The sequence below is a fragment of the Megalobrama amblycephala genome, linkage group LG17, assembly GCF_018812025.1.
Source record: "Megalobrama amblycephala isolate DHTTF-2021 linkage group LG17, ASM1881202v1, whole genome shotgun sequence".
NCBI classification, from domain to species: domain Eukaryota; kingdom Metazoa; phylum Chordata; class Actinopteri; order Cypriniformes; family Xenocyprididae; genus Megalobrama; species Megalobrama amblycephala.
Window position 1 is genome coordinate 3,109,739 of NC_063060.1, and position 16,851 is coordinate 3,126,589.

At 41.3% G+C, this 16,851-nt stretch overlaps 1 pseudogene; it reads left to right on the forward strand.

The window, feature by feature from the left end:
- LOC125250872 overlaps window positions 1-13,770 on the forward strand; it is a 77,055-nt pseudogene extending 63,285 nt beyond the window's left edge.
- Window positions 13,771-16,851: the final 3,081 nt, after the last annotated feature.

The window sequence follows — 16,851 nt, forward strand, 5'->3', positions numbered from 1 at the left end:
AACAAACTGGTACAAATGACTGAATCTATCATTTTATCTGATTTTGATTCTAAGGATGTTATACTTGATTGCACTGTTTTACTACTTTGTCTTCTGGGTAAATTTCATCTTTACAAAGCCAGAATTATCCACTGTAAACCCAATTTTAGTTTTTACTTAATTTAAGAAAATGTCAAAACATTTAAAATCAAAGGTGTCGGAAATGTTTAACATCCTTGAATCTTTTGTAAAGAACCTTTAAATTTATAATTTAATTTACATTCACGAAATGTAATACTGTGTTGATTTAATTATTATACTCTTTTGTGATGTCCGTATGCCCCCTATTTTATTGGATTTTTTCTATATGTATACTTAATGTACAATTCAAAAAGAAAATTGTGTTTCAATTTAGATGGACACATGAATGAACTTGTACAACCTTTTTAACATGTTTGTTTGTATCTTATTTGTACCTTTTTATTTTAATACAAAGATTATCTGGTAAAACAGTTAGATTTCTATGCACTTTTGTGATTTTAGACAATGCTGTGGGAACAGGACTTTTATTTTGTAGTGACGAAATGACGTCATAAGACTGCGCCGAACTCCTACATCTGCTGTGATTCTGATGAAGAAAGGTTTGTTTTAAGAATTTAATCTGTCTAAATCTATAGAAACAGTTCAATGAATTATATATTTGTTTTTTAACAAGCGATGTGAAATTAGTTAATTTACTATTTAATGTATCTATTTATCTAACTGTAATGAAGGATATTTGTGTGAGTAAAACTCATCCACTGATGAGAAACAGTAAACCTGCGTCTTATTTCTCTCTATATATATCATAAATCAGTTTATCCTGAACACTACACGAGTTCAGTCTCTAGCGAGTAATGATGGAGAAACTGAACTTTTCAACTCCGAGTCAATTGAATCAAACACTTTGAGAAATGATTCAGTGAATCACGACACGTGCTGCTCAAACAGTGAACATAAACGAGAACAACAAACTCTATCAAACTAATCATGTTTTCTTCAAAGAGTAATCTTTTAAATATTATCTATAATTCATTAAAATACCAAGTGTAGATCATAAATGCCTACATATAAAGTGTTGTTTATTATAGTGTTAGCTTTCAGTGTTTTTGTTTAAACCATTAACTCTGTTAATTCTCTTCTTAAAGATGGCGTTCATTAAAGAGGAAGAGAGTGAAGACATAAAGATGGAGTTTATTAAAGTTGAGACTGAAGACATGAAGATTGAGTTTAATAAAGAGGAGCTTGAAGACATAAAGATTGAAGAAAGAATCAGTGTGAAACATGAAGATACTGAGGAACAAACAGGTTGGTTTTTTTCTCTAAGCTGAACTCAGTCATTTGATCATTATTAAAATGTCCAGCTCTACAGAAATAGAGAATATTTTGTGCAAAATTAAACTCAATATCTTCTTCTGAATAGAGAACAATGGAAAAGTAAAGAAGTTTTTCTGTTCATGCTCAAAAGTTCTGTACTATCATTTTAACATACTTTAACATAGCAGTAATTGAACATTAAAGTAAAAGTTCACCCAAAAATGAAAATTATCCCATGATTAACTCACCCTCAAGCCTTCTTAGGTGTATATGATATTCTTCTTTCAGACGAATACAATAAGAGGAATTTGATTTGTGGCTTCTTGCTTGAAGCTTGCTCTCTGGTTGACCACTGCCGTGTGTGTATTATGTGTCCTGTAGCAAAGTGCGGCAAAAACTCCCACATGACGTTAAAGGGATAGATGTGAATTTGTTTCTTCAGTCGAACGCAAATTATGATTTTTAACTGCAACCGCTGCAGTCTGTCAGTCAAATAATAGCAGTGGATGGGAACTTCTACTGTAACAGTAAATAAAACTTGCTTAGACAAATCCAAATTAAACCCTGCGGCTCGTGATGACACACTGATGTCCTAAGACACGAAACGATCGGTTTGTGAGCGAAACCGAACAGTATTTATATCATTTTTTACCTCTAATACACCACTATGTCCAACTTCCTCCAAATGTCTAGAACCGGCCCTGACTTTAGTGATAAATCACATGATAGCGCTGACAACAAGTTTCTGCATTCCTCTCTGTGGAAAGTATTAACAGGATTAAAAAAAATGAAATAACCGACATGGGAAAATTACATTGGTTAGAGGTTCAGAATTTTGGTTTTGATTACTTTTCGATTAATCGTCCAGCCCTACATGAGTGCCGTGTTTTAAGACGGCATGTCAAGTTAAAAGAATTTCAACTTTTACATGCAGCACCACTCATCAATGTCAGTTCCAAAACAGTGGACCAATCAGAAGAACTGGATCAGTTCGCCGCTCTCAAGCAGCTCTGGTCTACATGCCTTTTCCTTCTGCAGCTGCAGTTGGAAAATAAAAGAGCATAATCTCTAATGAGCAGATCTCTCGCGCCGTTGTATCAACGTCCCTTTGCACATGGATGACGGGCACAGTGAGTGCATGCGATGTCTGGGCACGTCCCACACAGAAGCCACGCTCACTGAAATGACGTGCTCTTATTGCAAGAGCATGAGTGTAGCCTCCTTGTGCTCGCGGACAGCATTCTTTTCAGAATGCGACTCTGTCCCTCACGCCCTCACATTTTTCATCCTCCCAGGAGACCTCTCAAACCCATCCTCGACCTCAGATATTAAAATCAGGCCCTGATGGCCATGCAGTTTCACTGCGTGATTGAAAAAGACTTCAGTAATTAGAGAAAAAGAAGTTTCTCCCTGTAGCGTCTTGTTTTAGAAAGACAAATGATGCAGTTCTCATTCCATATCTAAGGGAACCGAGGTTACATTAGTAACCTAGTACTTTCATTATGTAGTTACTGTGGTTTTACTTCAAAAACCATAGTAAAACAATGGTTATTTTGTAGTTACTATGGTTTTACTATAAAAACGTCTCGGTTATGTATATAATCTTAGTTCCCCGAATAGGGAACTAATATTCAGGGAACTAAGGTTATATATATAACCGAGACGTTCCCTTTCTCATTTCATAGTAGGCGCACATTCGAGGCGCACATTCACAGTAACACTTGTGCCCCTGGAGCGGAGCCGAGGTCTAGCTCGTAGAACCTGACAAATGTGTGCGGTGACGACCAGCCTGCCGCATCACAAATGTCCGAAAGGGAGACTCCCAAGATAAAAGCCTTGGAGGCAGCCATACTCCTAGTAGAGTGCGCCCGGACAGCCAATGGTGAAGGCTGTCCGACCGCCTCATAAGCAAGTGAGATAGCTTCGACCACCCACTTGCTCATTCTCTGCTTAGATGCCGGTAGACCTTTTCTTGGTGCACCAAAACATACGAACAGCTGTTCGTTCTTTCTCCACATGGCAACTCTGTGAACATAAGCATCCAATGCCCATACTGGACAAAGCAGATTCAGCTTTTCCTGGTCCGATGACGTAAACGGAGGAGGACAGAAGGCCTGCAGCACTATAGGTCTTGCAGTATTAGTGAGAACCTTAGGGATGTATCCCGGTCTGGGATGTAGAAATGCCTTCACATTACCAGCCGCAAATTCCATGCACGGTGGAGCAACTGACAGGACTTGAATGTCCCCAATTCTCTTGAGAGACGAGTCGATGATAAGAAACACTGTCTTTAGTGTTCAAAACTTTTCTGCCACCTCTTCGATGGGCTCGGAGGGGGCCATAGACAGGCCCTGTAATACAATGGCCAAATCCCATGCCGGAACTCTCGTGCGTACTGCAGGTCTCATCCTCATAGTGCCACGAAGGAAACGGGTTATGTGTGGGTGTCTCCCCAAAGAGACTCCACTGAAAGGAGCGTGGTAAGCAGCTAAGGCCGCCATGTACACCTTTAGTGTGGAGGGGGATAACCCTGCAGAAAATCTTTCCTGTAGGAAGTCCAGCACCACGCTAACCGGGCAGTTAACTGGATCCCACTGATGATTTTCACACCATGAAGTGAATAATCTCCACTTCAGAGCGTATAGTTTCCTCGTGGACGGAGCTCTGGACTGGAGTATGGTCTCAACAACCTCAGTTGAGAGACAGGAATCTATGAGACATGCCCCCTCAGAGGCCACGCCCACAACTTCCATAACTCCGGGCGGGGATGCAGTATTAGACCGCCCGCCTGTGAGAGAAGGTCCTTCCTGACCGGAATCTCCATCGGAGACCCGTCGAGGAGAGAAACCAGGTAGAAACCGGTAGCCTCGGCCACGGCTGTACCATAGCATCCAGCCCAAGAGGTGCTGGGTTTGTCATGGAGAACCACAGTGAACTACGGCAAAGCCCAAGTGGATCTGTTTGCGTCTCGAGGGACAGTGAGTCGTCCCTCGAGACGCAAACAGATCCACTTGGGCTTCGCCGTAGTTCTCCCAAAGGAGCTTCACCACATCTGGATGAAGTCTCCATTCCCCGGGCCTTGGCTCCTGCCTCGACAGGATGTCTGCTCCCACATTCAGGTACCCCAGGATGTAAACTGCTCTGAGGGATAGCAGTTTCCCTTGGGACCACAGAAGAATCTGATTCGCCAGCTTGTAAAGCGGGCGTAATCTCAGACCCCCCTGGTGATTTATATACGAGTCTACTGATGTGTTGTCTGTCCGGACTAACACATGTTTGTCTCTGAGGTCTGGGAGGAAGTATCTCAAAGCTAGAAATACCACCATCATTTCTAGACAGTTTATGTGCCAAGTGAGATGATGGTCCTGCCACAGACCCCGTGTCGAGCGACCACTCATGATCACCCCCAACCCGTGAGGGATGCATCTGTCGTTAGCGTGACGCAGTGACTGAGAGCCCCCAGCACAGGTCCCTGGGATAGAAACCAAGGTTGCTTCCATATGTCTAGAGCACGTAAGCATCGCCGCATGACTCTGATCATACGAAACGGATTCCCCCTCGGTGAGAACCCCTTGGTTTTGAGCCACCACTGCAGTGGTCTCATGTACAGCAGGCCGCAAGGTATAACATTGGACGCTGCTGCTATCAGACCTAACAGTCTCTGAAACTGTTTTACAGTGAGTGACTGGCCTTGCCTTATGTCCGAGACAGTATTGAGGATTGATGATATTCGAGCCGGAGATAAACGGACTTTCATAATCACCGAATCCCATACCACGCCCAGATAAGTGGTTCTCTGTGCAGGAGAAAGCACACTTTTCTTTGCGTTTAGTCTCAACCCCAACTTTTCCATATGAGCGAGAACAACACCTCGATGTTGAACCGCCATCTGTTCTGATTGAGCGAGAATCAACCAATCGTCTATGTAGTTGAGAATGCGGATGCCCTGCATACGCAAGGGCCTCTGCGCCGCATCTCTGTGATATGGAAGGATCGACACATGGAAATACACGTCTTTCAGATCTATCGTCACAAACCAATCCTCGGATCTGAATCGCGTACCCCTTTTCTATAGTTCGCAGGACCCACTGAGATACTTTTGACAGATTTTTCCACTCTGACAAAAAATCTACTAAGGGTACCAGCCTCTCGAGACTGGTCTCTGGTGGAACACAAGCAGTAAGCACAGTGCCCTGAAGCGGCGGACCGGCAGGGAACAACTGGCGTGACTGCAGAGGAAGCACACCACCCTTGGGTGACAGGCAGGGAACTACTGCGCCCCGGCATTGCGGCGGGGTTGGCAGAGCGCCCTTCTGAGGGCACCGAAGACACACAGGCACCGTATGATGAGGTGAACACTGTTTGTCTCCGGAGGGGACCACCCTCAGGATCCTGACCGCCCCTCTGGCGTCAGGATCTCTTAGACGAAGCCCTCTTAGCAGCAATGACGGCCCTCAGATCCGTCTTGCCCTTCGAGGACTTCGCCTGCGAGTGCTGCCCCGCCTCCCAACTCGTCGGAGGGGGAGCACGGGTAGCAACACTCTGCTTCTGGTGTTGTCTGTATTGCGAGGAGCTTGTACTCGGCTTCTGCTGCTCTCACCCGGCAGCAGAAGGGATTTGGCCGCGTGCGGAGAGAGATGGCCCGCAAGCGTCTCTTCCGCTCTTGGCATCGCCCCATACCCGTGTCTCCTCATTCCAGCCACGTTGCTGTAAATGGAGGTCTGAGGTGTGTAGACACGGGTAGATACCGGCTTCTTCCACGACCTCGACACCTCAGTGTGGAGGTCGGGAAAAAATGGTAGCGCCTGACGTGGAGGCTGAGCAGACCTGGATGGCAAGAAGTGTTCGTCAAGCTTGCTTCTCACCGTCTGCTCTTGCTTTTCGGCCGGCCAATCGATGCTCAACTTGGCCACAGCACGAGAAAGCACCTCCATGAGCTCCTCGCTCGCGGGAGACTGAAGTGGCGAATCCTCAGACTCTCCCGTGGCCACGCTAACAATATCCAGCTCCTCAGAACTAGATGCCATTAACGTGACCGTATCCCCCGGAGCGGAAGAAACCGCAAAGCGTGCTTCCAGCCTCCGGATGGATACACTGCCGGATGCACCAGGTGAAGGCAGAGATAAGGCATGGCCCGTCTCTAACCCCTCTGATAGATCCATCTGCGAACCCCAAGACATAAGGCGCCACCCTGCCTCGGCAGAAGCGGGACTCGAGCCCTGGGGAACACGAACCGAGCCAGCGTTCTCAGCGGCAGATGATCACAATGCACACAAGCAGCCCCCTTTGAGAGCTGCCTGGGCACGCTGCACTCCCATACAAACAACACACATTTCACGCGAGTCCCTGTCCGGGATAAAACACGAACAAGGGTGCACGCACTTCCTGTATAGCTGCTCGCTCGCCATGGTAATACTTTTCAAAGTAGACAGACAACGGTAAATAAGACAGACAGATCACACGGAGCGCTTGCTGAAGACACAGAAGCTGAATGACAGTGTTTTTGGGCTGGCTTTATGGTTCCTGGTCAGTGACGTCACCCGCCTATGACGTTCCATCTCCTGATTGGACAGATTGCATACGTGCTTCATTTACGCAGCGCGAGTTCCCTTGAAAGGGAACTATAGTTAAACTATGGTTACTGTAGTAAAACCATAGTTTTACTATAAAAATCATGGTTACTACAAAAAACATGGTTGAGTTTCATAAGGGTGAGTGTTTGTAAGGATACTGATTGTTATAAGGCAGCTGTCTGACTCTGTCTGAGTTGAAGAACAGGAACGGTATGTGTAACACTAGCATCACATTATTAGCTGTTTGATAACGTAGTCAAGCAAAAGGCTAATCATATTAATTCATATTAATTAGGGGTGTAACGATACGCTCAGGTCACGATACGATACGTATCTCGATACGGAGTTCACGATACGATACGTATCACGATATTTTGAACAAAATGAAACTGAAATTCAAACAAGATTTATTAAAAAAACATGAACAAATTTCAATAATTTTCCTTGTTGTACATACAAGATCACATTTCAATAAAATAAATAAATATAAAATTTTAATAAAAACCTTCTGTATTCAAATTAACAGTTGAATAGGGCTGTCTGTCACTGAAAAAAAATGTTAAATTTAACATGAACTTAGAATTATGAATAGGGGCCGTTCACATGTCGCGTCTAAAAACGCGTGGAAGGCGCGGCCGCACCGCTTCTCCTTTCCAAAGCGCTTGCGCTCCCGTGGCGTCGGTCGTTGCTATGCAACCATGAACTGAGCTCTCCAAGAGGATCAGGATGTTTCTGCAAAGGATAAATGATTTCTAGCCCTTGCATTAGTTTTACGACGAGATATATTGATGGAGATAAGATATAAAAAACACCATGTACAGCTATGATCAGCTGTTCGGCTGAGCTTTTGATGTTTTGTTACGGAAAGGCCATAGCTGATCGGTTGATTCTTGTCACACGACCTGCGGTGCGCTTGCGGCATTCTGAGAAGTTGAGAATTGCATGCGCGTCGCGACCGCGTTGATCCATTATGAGCGCGCCTGCCGCGCGGCTACATTTGAAAATAATAACTGACTTGCACGCGGAAAAGACGCAATATGTGAACGGCCCCACAGAACTTCTTAAAGCAAAGCATCGCAAGCGTCTTTTGCTTTTCTGTGAGCACAGCTGTTCCTGTGCACTGCGGTGAAAGAAAGCCACGACTTTTCTCACGCGACCATGCAAGAGACTGACATGAGAAACGTTTAAACCTGCTTGCAAGATTCAATGTGTGCCCGAAACACTTACTGAACTAGAGAGCTGATTGAGACACACCATCTACGATAAATCGTTACACCCCTAATACTTATAGTAATTTAAAAATGTGGTAGCATTGGATCTGGACAGGAAGGATAACTCTGGGAGTTGGAAGGGGTGTGTCGCGATTCTGCCTTCTCACATCGCGATACAGGTTCGTGGACCTGCGTATCGCGATTTCGGTTTCATATCGCATATCGTTACAGCCCTAATATTAATTAATGACAAGGGCTGTGCCAAGTGTGTGAGCGCATAGGGGCTTGCGCTAAGTAAAGTGACAGCTGACTTGAAATAAAGCCAATAAAGATCATTTGTTTGTCCTTCGAAATATTTTAAAACTATAAAACATACAAACCCAATTCCAAAAAAGCTGGGATGCTGAACAAATTGTGAATAAAAACAGAATACAATGATGTGGAAGTTTCAAATTTCAACATTTTATTCAGAATACAACATAGATGACATATCAAATGTTTAAACTGAGAAAATGTATCATTTTAAGGGAAAAATAGGTTGATTTTAAATTTCATGGCATCAACACATCTCAAAAAAGTTGGGACAAGGCCATGTTTACCACTATGTGGCATCCCCTCTTCTTTTTATAACAGTCTGCAAACGTCTGGGGACTGAGGAGACAAGTTGCTCAAGTTTAGGAATAGGAATGTTGTCCCATTCTTGTCTAATACAGGCTTCTAGTTGCTCAACTGTCTTAGGTCTTCTTTGTCGCATCTTCCTCTTTATGACGCACCAAATGTTTTCTATGGGTGAAAGATCTGGCCTGCAGGCTGGCCATTTCAGTACCCGGATCCTTCTTCTACGCAGCCATGATGTTGTAATTGATGCAGTATGTGGTCTGGCATTGTCATGTTGGAAAATGCAAGGTCTTCCCTGAAAGAGACGACGTCTGGATGGGAGCATATGTTGTTCTAGAACTTGGATATACCTTTCAGCATTGATGGTGCCTTTCCAGATGTGTAAGCTGCCCATGCCACATGCACTCATGCAACCCCATACCATCAGAGATGCAGGCTTCTGAACTGAGTGCTGATAACAACTTGGGTTGTCCTTGTCCTCTTTAGTCTGGATGACATGGCGGCCCAGTTTTCCAAAAAAACTTCAAATTTTGATTCGTCTGACCACAGATCAGTTTTCCACTTTGCCACAGTCCATTTTAAATGAGCCTTGGCCCAAAGAAAACTCCTGTGCTCCTGGATCATGTGTAGATATGGCTTCTTTTTTGACCTATAGAGTTTTAGCCAGCAACGGTGAATGGCACGGTGGATTGTGTTCACCGACAATGTTTTCTGGAAGTATTCCTGAGCCCATGTTGTGATTTCCATTACAGTAGCATTCCTGTATGTTATGCAGTGCCGTCTAAGGGCCCGAAGATCACAGGCATCCAGTATGGTTTTCCGGCCTTGACCCTTACGCACAGAGATTGTTCCAGATTCTCTGAATCTTTGGATGATATTATGCACTGTAGATGATTATAACTTCAAACTCTTTGCAATTTTTCTCTGATTGGTGATCCTCTGCCCATTTTGACTTCTGAGAGTCACTGCCACTCTGAGAGGCTCTTTTTATACCCAATCATGTTGCCAATTGACCTAATAAGTTGCAAATTGGTCCTCTAGATGCTTCCTTATATGTACATTTAACTTTTCCGGCCTCTTACTGCTACCTGTCCCAAATTTTTTGGAATGTGTAGCTTTAAAGAAATCCAAAATGAGCCAATATTTGGCATGTCATTTCAAAATGTCTCACTTTCAACATTTGATATGTTATCTATATTCTATTGTGAATAAAATATAAGTTTATGAGATTTGTAAATTACTGCATTCCTTTTTTATTCACAGTTTGTACACTGTCCCAACTTTTTTGGAATCGGGTTTGTAGCTAAAACAATATTGCTCTGAGCGTGTGCGTGTGACCGTGATTCATGTGCATATTCAGTCAGTGTGGAATCACACGTCAAGTTCTGAGAGAGATATTCAGTCCATTATAAATTCGAGAGCAGTCCAAATATTTTGCAAAGGCGTTTTACCAATTCATATTCGATTTAAGCATCAGAACATATGAGCAGTTCAGTTGCAGAGCTGTTAAACTGAATATACGAAGCGAAGCAAGCTTTTTTATTAAATATCCACAACACAAACAACAAATTGCTCATATCCAATAAAATAAGTATTTTTATTGTTAAAACCGCCTCCTGTGAGGCCCATGTGAAAGTGCGCACACACATACACACCTTATTTACATTTAGTTCACACTTTAATTCATCCTCTCTAATCTACATGTAGCCTATACTGGTGATTATACTGGATTTAATACAGATCACTGTTTTGATATCTTAAATATGAGATGATTCTGTATTATGATGATAACCCTACTTTGTGCTGCTCTTTATTTCGAAAGGCTTTTGTGATCATTGTCTCTTCTGATTTAATTTCACTACTGCAATCAATGCAATTTATTAGAAAATCAAACTTTCAGTTCATATATATTATATTGATATGGTATTTAGCAGCAGTAGTTGATGAAGATGAGTCTCATTAGTGTTTGTTTTTGTATTATTGGTGTTTTATCCATGTCTTGTTGTGAAAAATAACAGTATTGTCTTTCAGTAGAGCAGTTTATAGGACTTCAATAATGTATTTCTATCATCAAACTCTCAGAATAAAGTGAGATGATCTGCTAATGATCTGAATGTCTTGTTGAATGAGTGTTGATAGTCTGAGGATCATCAATATTAACAGAGAAACTGCTGAAAACACTCTTTATTTCATGTCAATAGTTCCTGTTTTCACCTAATTTATTATGCTGATGTCTTCAGATCTGCTGTAAATTGACACTTAAAGCTCATTTCATTGCTGTCAACAGACTGAGGGGATTTGTGGACCTCTAACATGAACAATTATTTTTGTTTTTGTGCTTTCAGCCGTTTTCTTACAGTTCTTTACTACTTTTCTGGATACCTGTCAACATTTTAATGGAGAAACAGAATGAAGTTCTGAATTAGCATCAGTTGCTCTACGATAGACCAATTTAATTCTTAATGTGCTTAGTTTATGGGTGAAATACAAAAAGTGGATAATATAGCACAAAAAATAATTAATTGAAAAAGAATCTGTTACACTAAATGATGATGTCACATTAAAACATTTTGTTTTCCAAAAAGTAATTTAAAACATTAAATTCTTCTGCACATTTAGAGAAACAGTTAAACTATGAAATGATACATAATGTTAATTTTTAAAGGTGCCATTGAACGTTTTTTTTACAAGATGTAATATAAGTCTAAGGTGTCCCCTGAATGTGTCTGTGAAGTTTCAGTTCAAAATACCCCATAGATTTTTTTAAATTAAATTTTTAACTGCCTATTTTGGGGCATCATTAACTATGCACCTATTCATGCTGCGGCCCCTTTAATTGCTCACACTTGCCTTAAACAGCATAAACAAAGTTCACACAGCTAATATAACCCTCAAAGTGGATCTTTACCAAATGTTCATCATGCAGCATGTCTAATCGCGTAAGTATAGTATTTATATGATGTTTACATTTGATTCTGAATGATTTTGAGGCTGTGCTCAGTGGCTAAAGCTAACATTACACACTGTTGGAGAGATTTATAAAGAATGAAGTTGTGTTTATGCATTATACAGGCTGCAAGTGTTTAAAAATGAAAATAACGACAGTCTTGTCTCCGTGAATACAGTAAGAAACGATGGTAACTTTAACCACATTTAACAGTACATTAGCAACATGCTAACAAAACATTTAGAAAGACAATTCACAAATATCACTAAAAATATCATGATATCATGGATCATGTCAGTTATTATTGCTCCATCTGCCATTTTTCGCTATTGTCCTTGTCCTTGCTTGCTTGCTCATATGTTTGTCAATTTTCTATACAGAGGAGTTATATTTATTTAATATTCATTGTCATCACTATGAGCGCTGGTGTTTTCAATTCATACTTGCAGACAGAGGGCGCTCTTTGTGCATTTTTAGTCCACAAATTCATCTAAAGAAGAAGAGGCTATTCCATGAATGGTGTTTTCAATTCATACTGCAGCCAGAGGGTGCTAAAGAAACAAAAACTCATCTAAAATTCATCTATAGAAGAAAAGAAAACAGGAACTAACTGCATGTCTTCTAGAGCTCGCTAACCATGACTTTTACATCCAGATAAACACTTTTCAAGACAATAAATACATGATTGAGACAATGTATGCATGTGTTGCCTCTGAATTTGCCTCTGAATAACGCTCGTTCTGTGGGCGTAGCTGAATTAGTGGGTAATGAGCTGAATCACGGACTTCTGACATGGCTCTCTTTTCATACAGATTACATAAACACAGAATGTTTGTTTTCAATTTGACTTGCACGATTTAAAACCTGACATTTCAACGTTTTGTGACATAAGTCTGATTTTTTTTGTGATTAGTATTCAATAAGTTACAGTTCATTTTCTGAGAACTATCAGATTGGACTTCGTTCAGAGGGAGACGAGAGATCACGCATCATGTTAGTTTTCTTTATTTTACGAAAAGCACAACATTTTGTTTTTACTCTGAGTGTATACAAATAAAAGAAGATATTCTATAGTTTCAATTGATATATTACTTATGTCTCTATGACAAAAAATGACGGAGTATTTTAAGTCTGTTTTGCTGCAATGTGAAAAAAAACCTGCAAAACGGGCCAGCGTGTTTTCAGACCTCAGAGAGTTAAATTACTTTTTTTCTCTCATTTCAGACCTGATGGAAGAAAGCAATGAGAGTGAAGAACTAAAGACATTTCTAAAGAAAAGAGCCAAGAAATCTTTCACCTGCACTCAGTGTGGAAAGAGTTTCTCAACCAAACAACATCTTAAGGTTCATATGAGAGTTCATACAGGAGAGAAGCCGTTCACATGTGAGAGTTCATACAGGAGAGAAGCCGTTCACATGTGATCAGGAGAGAAGCCGTGTGGGAAGAGTTTCACACGATCATCAAGCCTTAAAGAACACATGAAAGTTCACACCGGAGAGAAGCCGTTCACATGTGATCAATGTGGGAAGAGTTACACACAAAAAGGACATCTTAAGAGTCATATTAAAGTTCACACTGGAGAGAAGCCGTTCACATGTGATCAGTGTGGGGAGAGTTTCAGTCAATCAACAAACCTTAAAAAACACACAAGGATCCACACTGGAGAGAAGCTACACACATGTGATCAATGTGACAAAACATTTCTAGAGTCATCAACCCTGAAGAGACACCTGACAGTTCATACAAAGGAGAAGCCACATTCATGTTCTCTGTGTGGAAAGAGTTTTTCACAGCTGTATTATTTATATCAACATGAGAAAACACACACTGGTGTGAGAGAGTACATGTGCTTTGAGTGTGAGAAGACTTTTACTACAGCAAACCATTTAAAAGTGCACCAGAGAATTCACACTGGAGAAAAACCTTACAATTGTTCACACTGTGACAAGAGATTCAGTGATTCATCATCTCTGAAAACACACGAGAGGATCCACACAGAGAGAAGCCGCACACGTGTGATCAGTGTGGAAAGAGTTTCACTATTAAAAGTAACCTGAAGATACACATGAGAATTCACACTGGAGAAAAACCTTACAAGTGTTCACACTGTGACATGAGATTCAATCAATCATCATCTCTGAAAACACATGAGAGGATCCACACTGGAGAAAGATCACAAGTGTTCATACTGTGACAAGAGATTCAGTCGTTCATCATCTCTGAAATCACATGAGAGGGTCCACACTGGAGAGAAGCTGCACACGTGTGATCAGTGTGGAAAGAGTTTCACTATTAAAAGTCACCTGAAGATACACATGAGAATTCACACTGGAGAAAAACCTTACAAGTGTTCACACTGTGACAACAGATTCAGTCAGTCATCATCTCTGAAAACACATGAGAAGATCCACACTGGAGAAAAACCTTACAAGTGTTCACACTGTGACAACAGATTCAGTCAGTCATCATCTCTGAAACACATGAGAGGATTCCACACTGGAGAAAAACCTTACAAGTGTTCACACTGTGACAAGAGATTCAATCAGTTAGCACATCTGAAACAACACAAGAAGATCCACACTGGAGAGAAGCTGCACACATGTGATCAGTGTGGAAAACGTTTCACTATTAAAAATCACCTGAAGATACACATGAGAATTCACACTGGAGAAAAACCTTACAAGTGTTCACACTGTGACAAGAGATTCAGTCAGTCTTCATCTCTAAAAACACATGAGAGGATCCACACTGGAGAGAAGCCACACACGTGTGATCAGTGTAAAAAGAGTTTCTCTATTAAAAATCACCTGAAGATACACATGAAGATCCATGCAGTGGAGAAACCACATCACCACAGTCTGAAATCATGATAAGTAGTTCATCTTTGTGCTGAGAAACAACGTCTCTTCTAAGACACACACCAAATCTCTCCTCTCCACCTATAGTTGGCCCTGTTGCACTGTCTGCTGTTGAATTATCCAGGTTGTGGATGAGGAGCGAGACCCCTGATGTGATTGCGAAGCATTTAGGGTGTGCAGTAGTACATAGTAAAGTGCTATATAAATGCCTCATTCATTCATTTATTCATAGTTATCCGTTTCTCAATATGCTTTCTTGTCTGTGTTCTTGTGAAACGTCATCAGTCGCTGTCCAAGTACTGTTCCAGTTCAAAATTCACATCTAGCCAAGTACAGTTCAAATCTCTGGATGTGTTCTTGATACACCCTTTTTATCACGAATGCATCGAGAGGTGACTTGTGCGGACTTGAGACAGCCAGGTATCCCAGAATGCATTGCGTACTAACCAGCAAGTGTTAGTAGCAGAGGAGAAAACCCAAGTAATTCAAACATACTACTGTTATTATGTCATGATATGTAGTTTTAAGAGTTTTCAGGCAAGAGTGTACTGGTTTAAAGCTCAAATTTGTGGTTTATTGATAAAAGTAGAGCCTATTTGGAGTTGTGAGATCCAGATGATCACCTGGTGCTCAGCGCTCACGTACCCCGCTGAGAGCATCCTTACCTTGGCTACTTCCTTCTGATGTTTGCCGTTGACTCTGATGTCTCAGTAGTGGTTGAACATAATATAATTCATCTTTTGTATATCTAACGGGTGATCTTTGGTCTCATAAATCTATAATTTGTTGAACTAAAAGTGAAATATCATAACTTTATATACTTAGGAGTTATAGTTCACTGTTGTAGCCTACTAGAGCGCTGACTTTGTATGTTTGACTGAATCATTTGCTTTATTTTTTTATTGTATCTTCTTATACTTTTTGCTTATACTTTTATAATAGCTATTTGGTAATTAAAACTGATATCTAACAAAAAGAGTTAGGGTTGTGTTTTATATTTGCAGACTATATGCATATATTGCCTGAACCACATATGTTTAATATTTTTAAAATGTAAACAAATATAGGAAGAACTGTGTTTTATAGTTTGTTTGGTTATAAATATACATGCAGTGAAGATTGTAACACTCTGCCTAAATAAGGCAGGCTACACAAATAAAGTTTGTTCTTTTCCCTCCTAAAACTGTTTGACTGAGTGAGGTTATAACAAATAACCACAAATACAAAGAATAAATGCCAACCCAGAGTGTATTATACAAGAAGAAACAGAAAAGCAATATAGACAAAAATGTGTGTGTGTGTGTGTGTGTGTTATAGTTCGGCCTCACCGGTGAGGCATTTTGAATCTGGGAGCACATTGAGGAACAGCGCTGTCCTGTGAAGAAGTCCAAAGCAAAATAATCCCACCAGGTTGGTTTGTCCTCAAGGATAGAAAACAGAGTCACAGATGTCATGTATGTTGATTGGTTAAAAATCCTGATGATGCCACAGGGATTCCTTGGCATGTTGCGGCGGATCTCTCACGGGACAAAACGGGAACAAGACAGAAAGACGGGAAAACAATTATACACAGACAGCTGAACAGCTGTCCCCTCAAAATAACAATAGTGAGTGGGCTCAATTAGCCATTTTCTCTCCCCGGTGTCATGTGACTCGTTAATGTTACAAGGTCTCAGGTGTGAATGGGGAGCAGGTGTGTTAAATTTGGTGTTATCTCTCTCACTCTCTCATACTGGTCACTGGAAGTTCAACATGGCATCTCATGGCAAAGGAACCCTCTGAGGATCTGAAAAAAACAACTGTTGCTCTACATAAAGATGGTGCAGGCTATAAGAAGTTTGCCAAGACCCTGAAACTGAGCTGCAGCACGGTGGCCAAGACCATACAGCGGTTTAACAGGACAGGTTCCACTCACAACAGGCCTCGTCATGGTCGAACAAAGATCACACCCTTAATATAAAATGTGATGCTTCTCCACCCTTCACAATGAAACATTACATCAAGAGAAACTGCTACAATCTTACAATGGGTAATATTCCTGGTTTTCTTGTAACAATTAATTCAGAGTAGTTTAAAGGGGCTTTATATAGGAAATGACACCCAGTGGTTGAAATAGGTACTGCAGTCCAAATTCAAAATATAGTTTGCCCCGCCCCCTCGTTCAGAGACGCGGGTGGCCAAGGATACGCATCGAGAGGGAGCACAACTGACAATGGCTACGTTTACATGCACCCAAATAATCCACTTGTAATCGGATTGAAAAACGTTCATGCAAACGCCTTAATCGATCCGATTGAGCTCGATCCAAA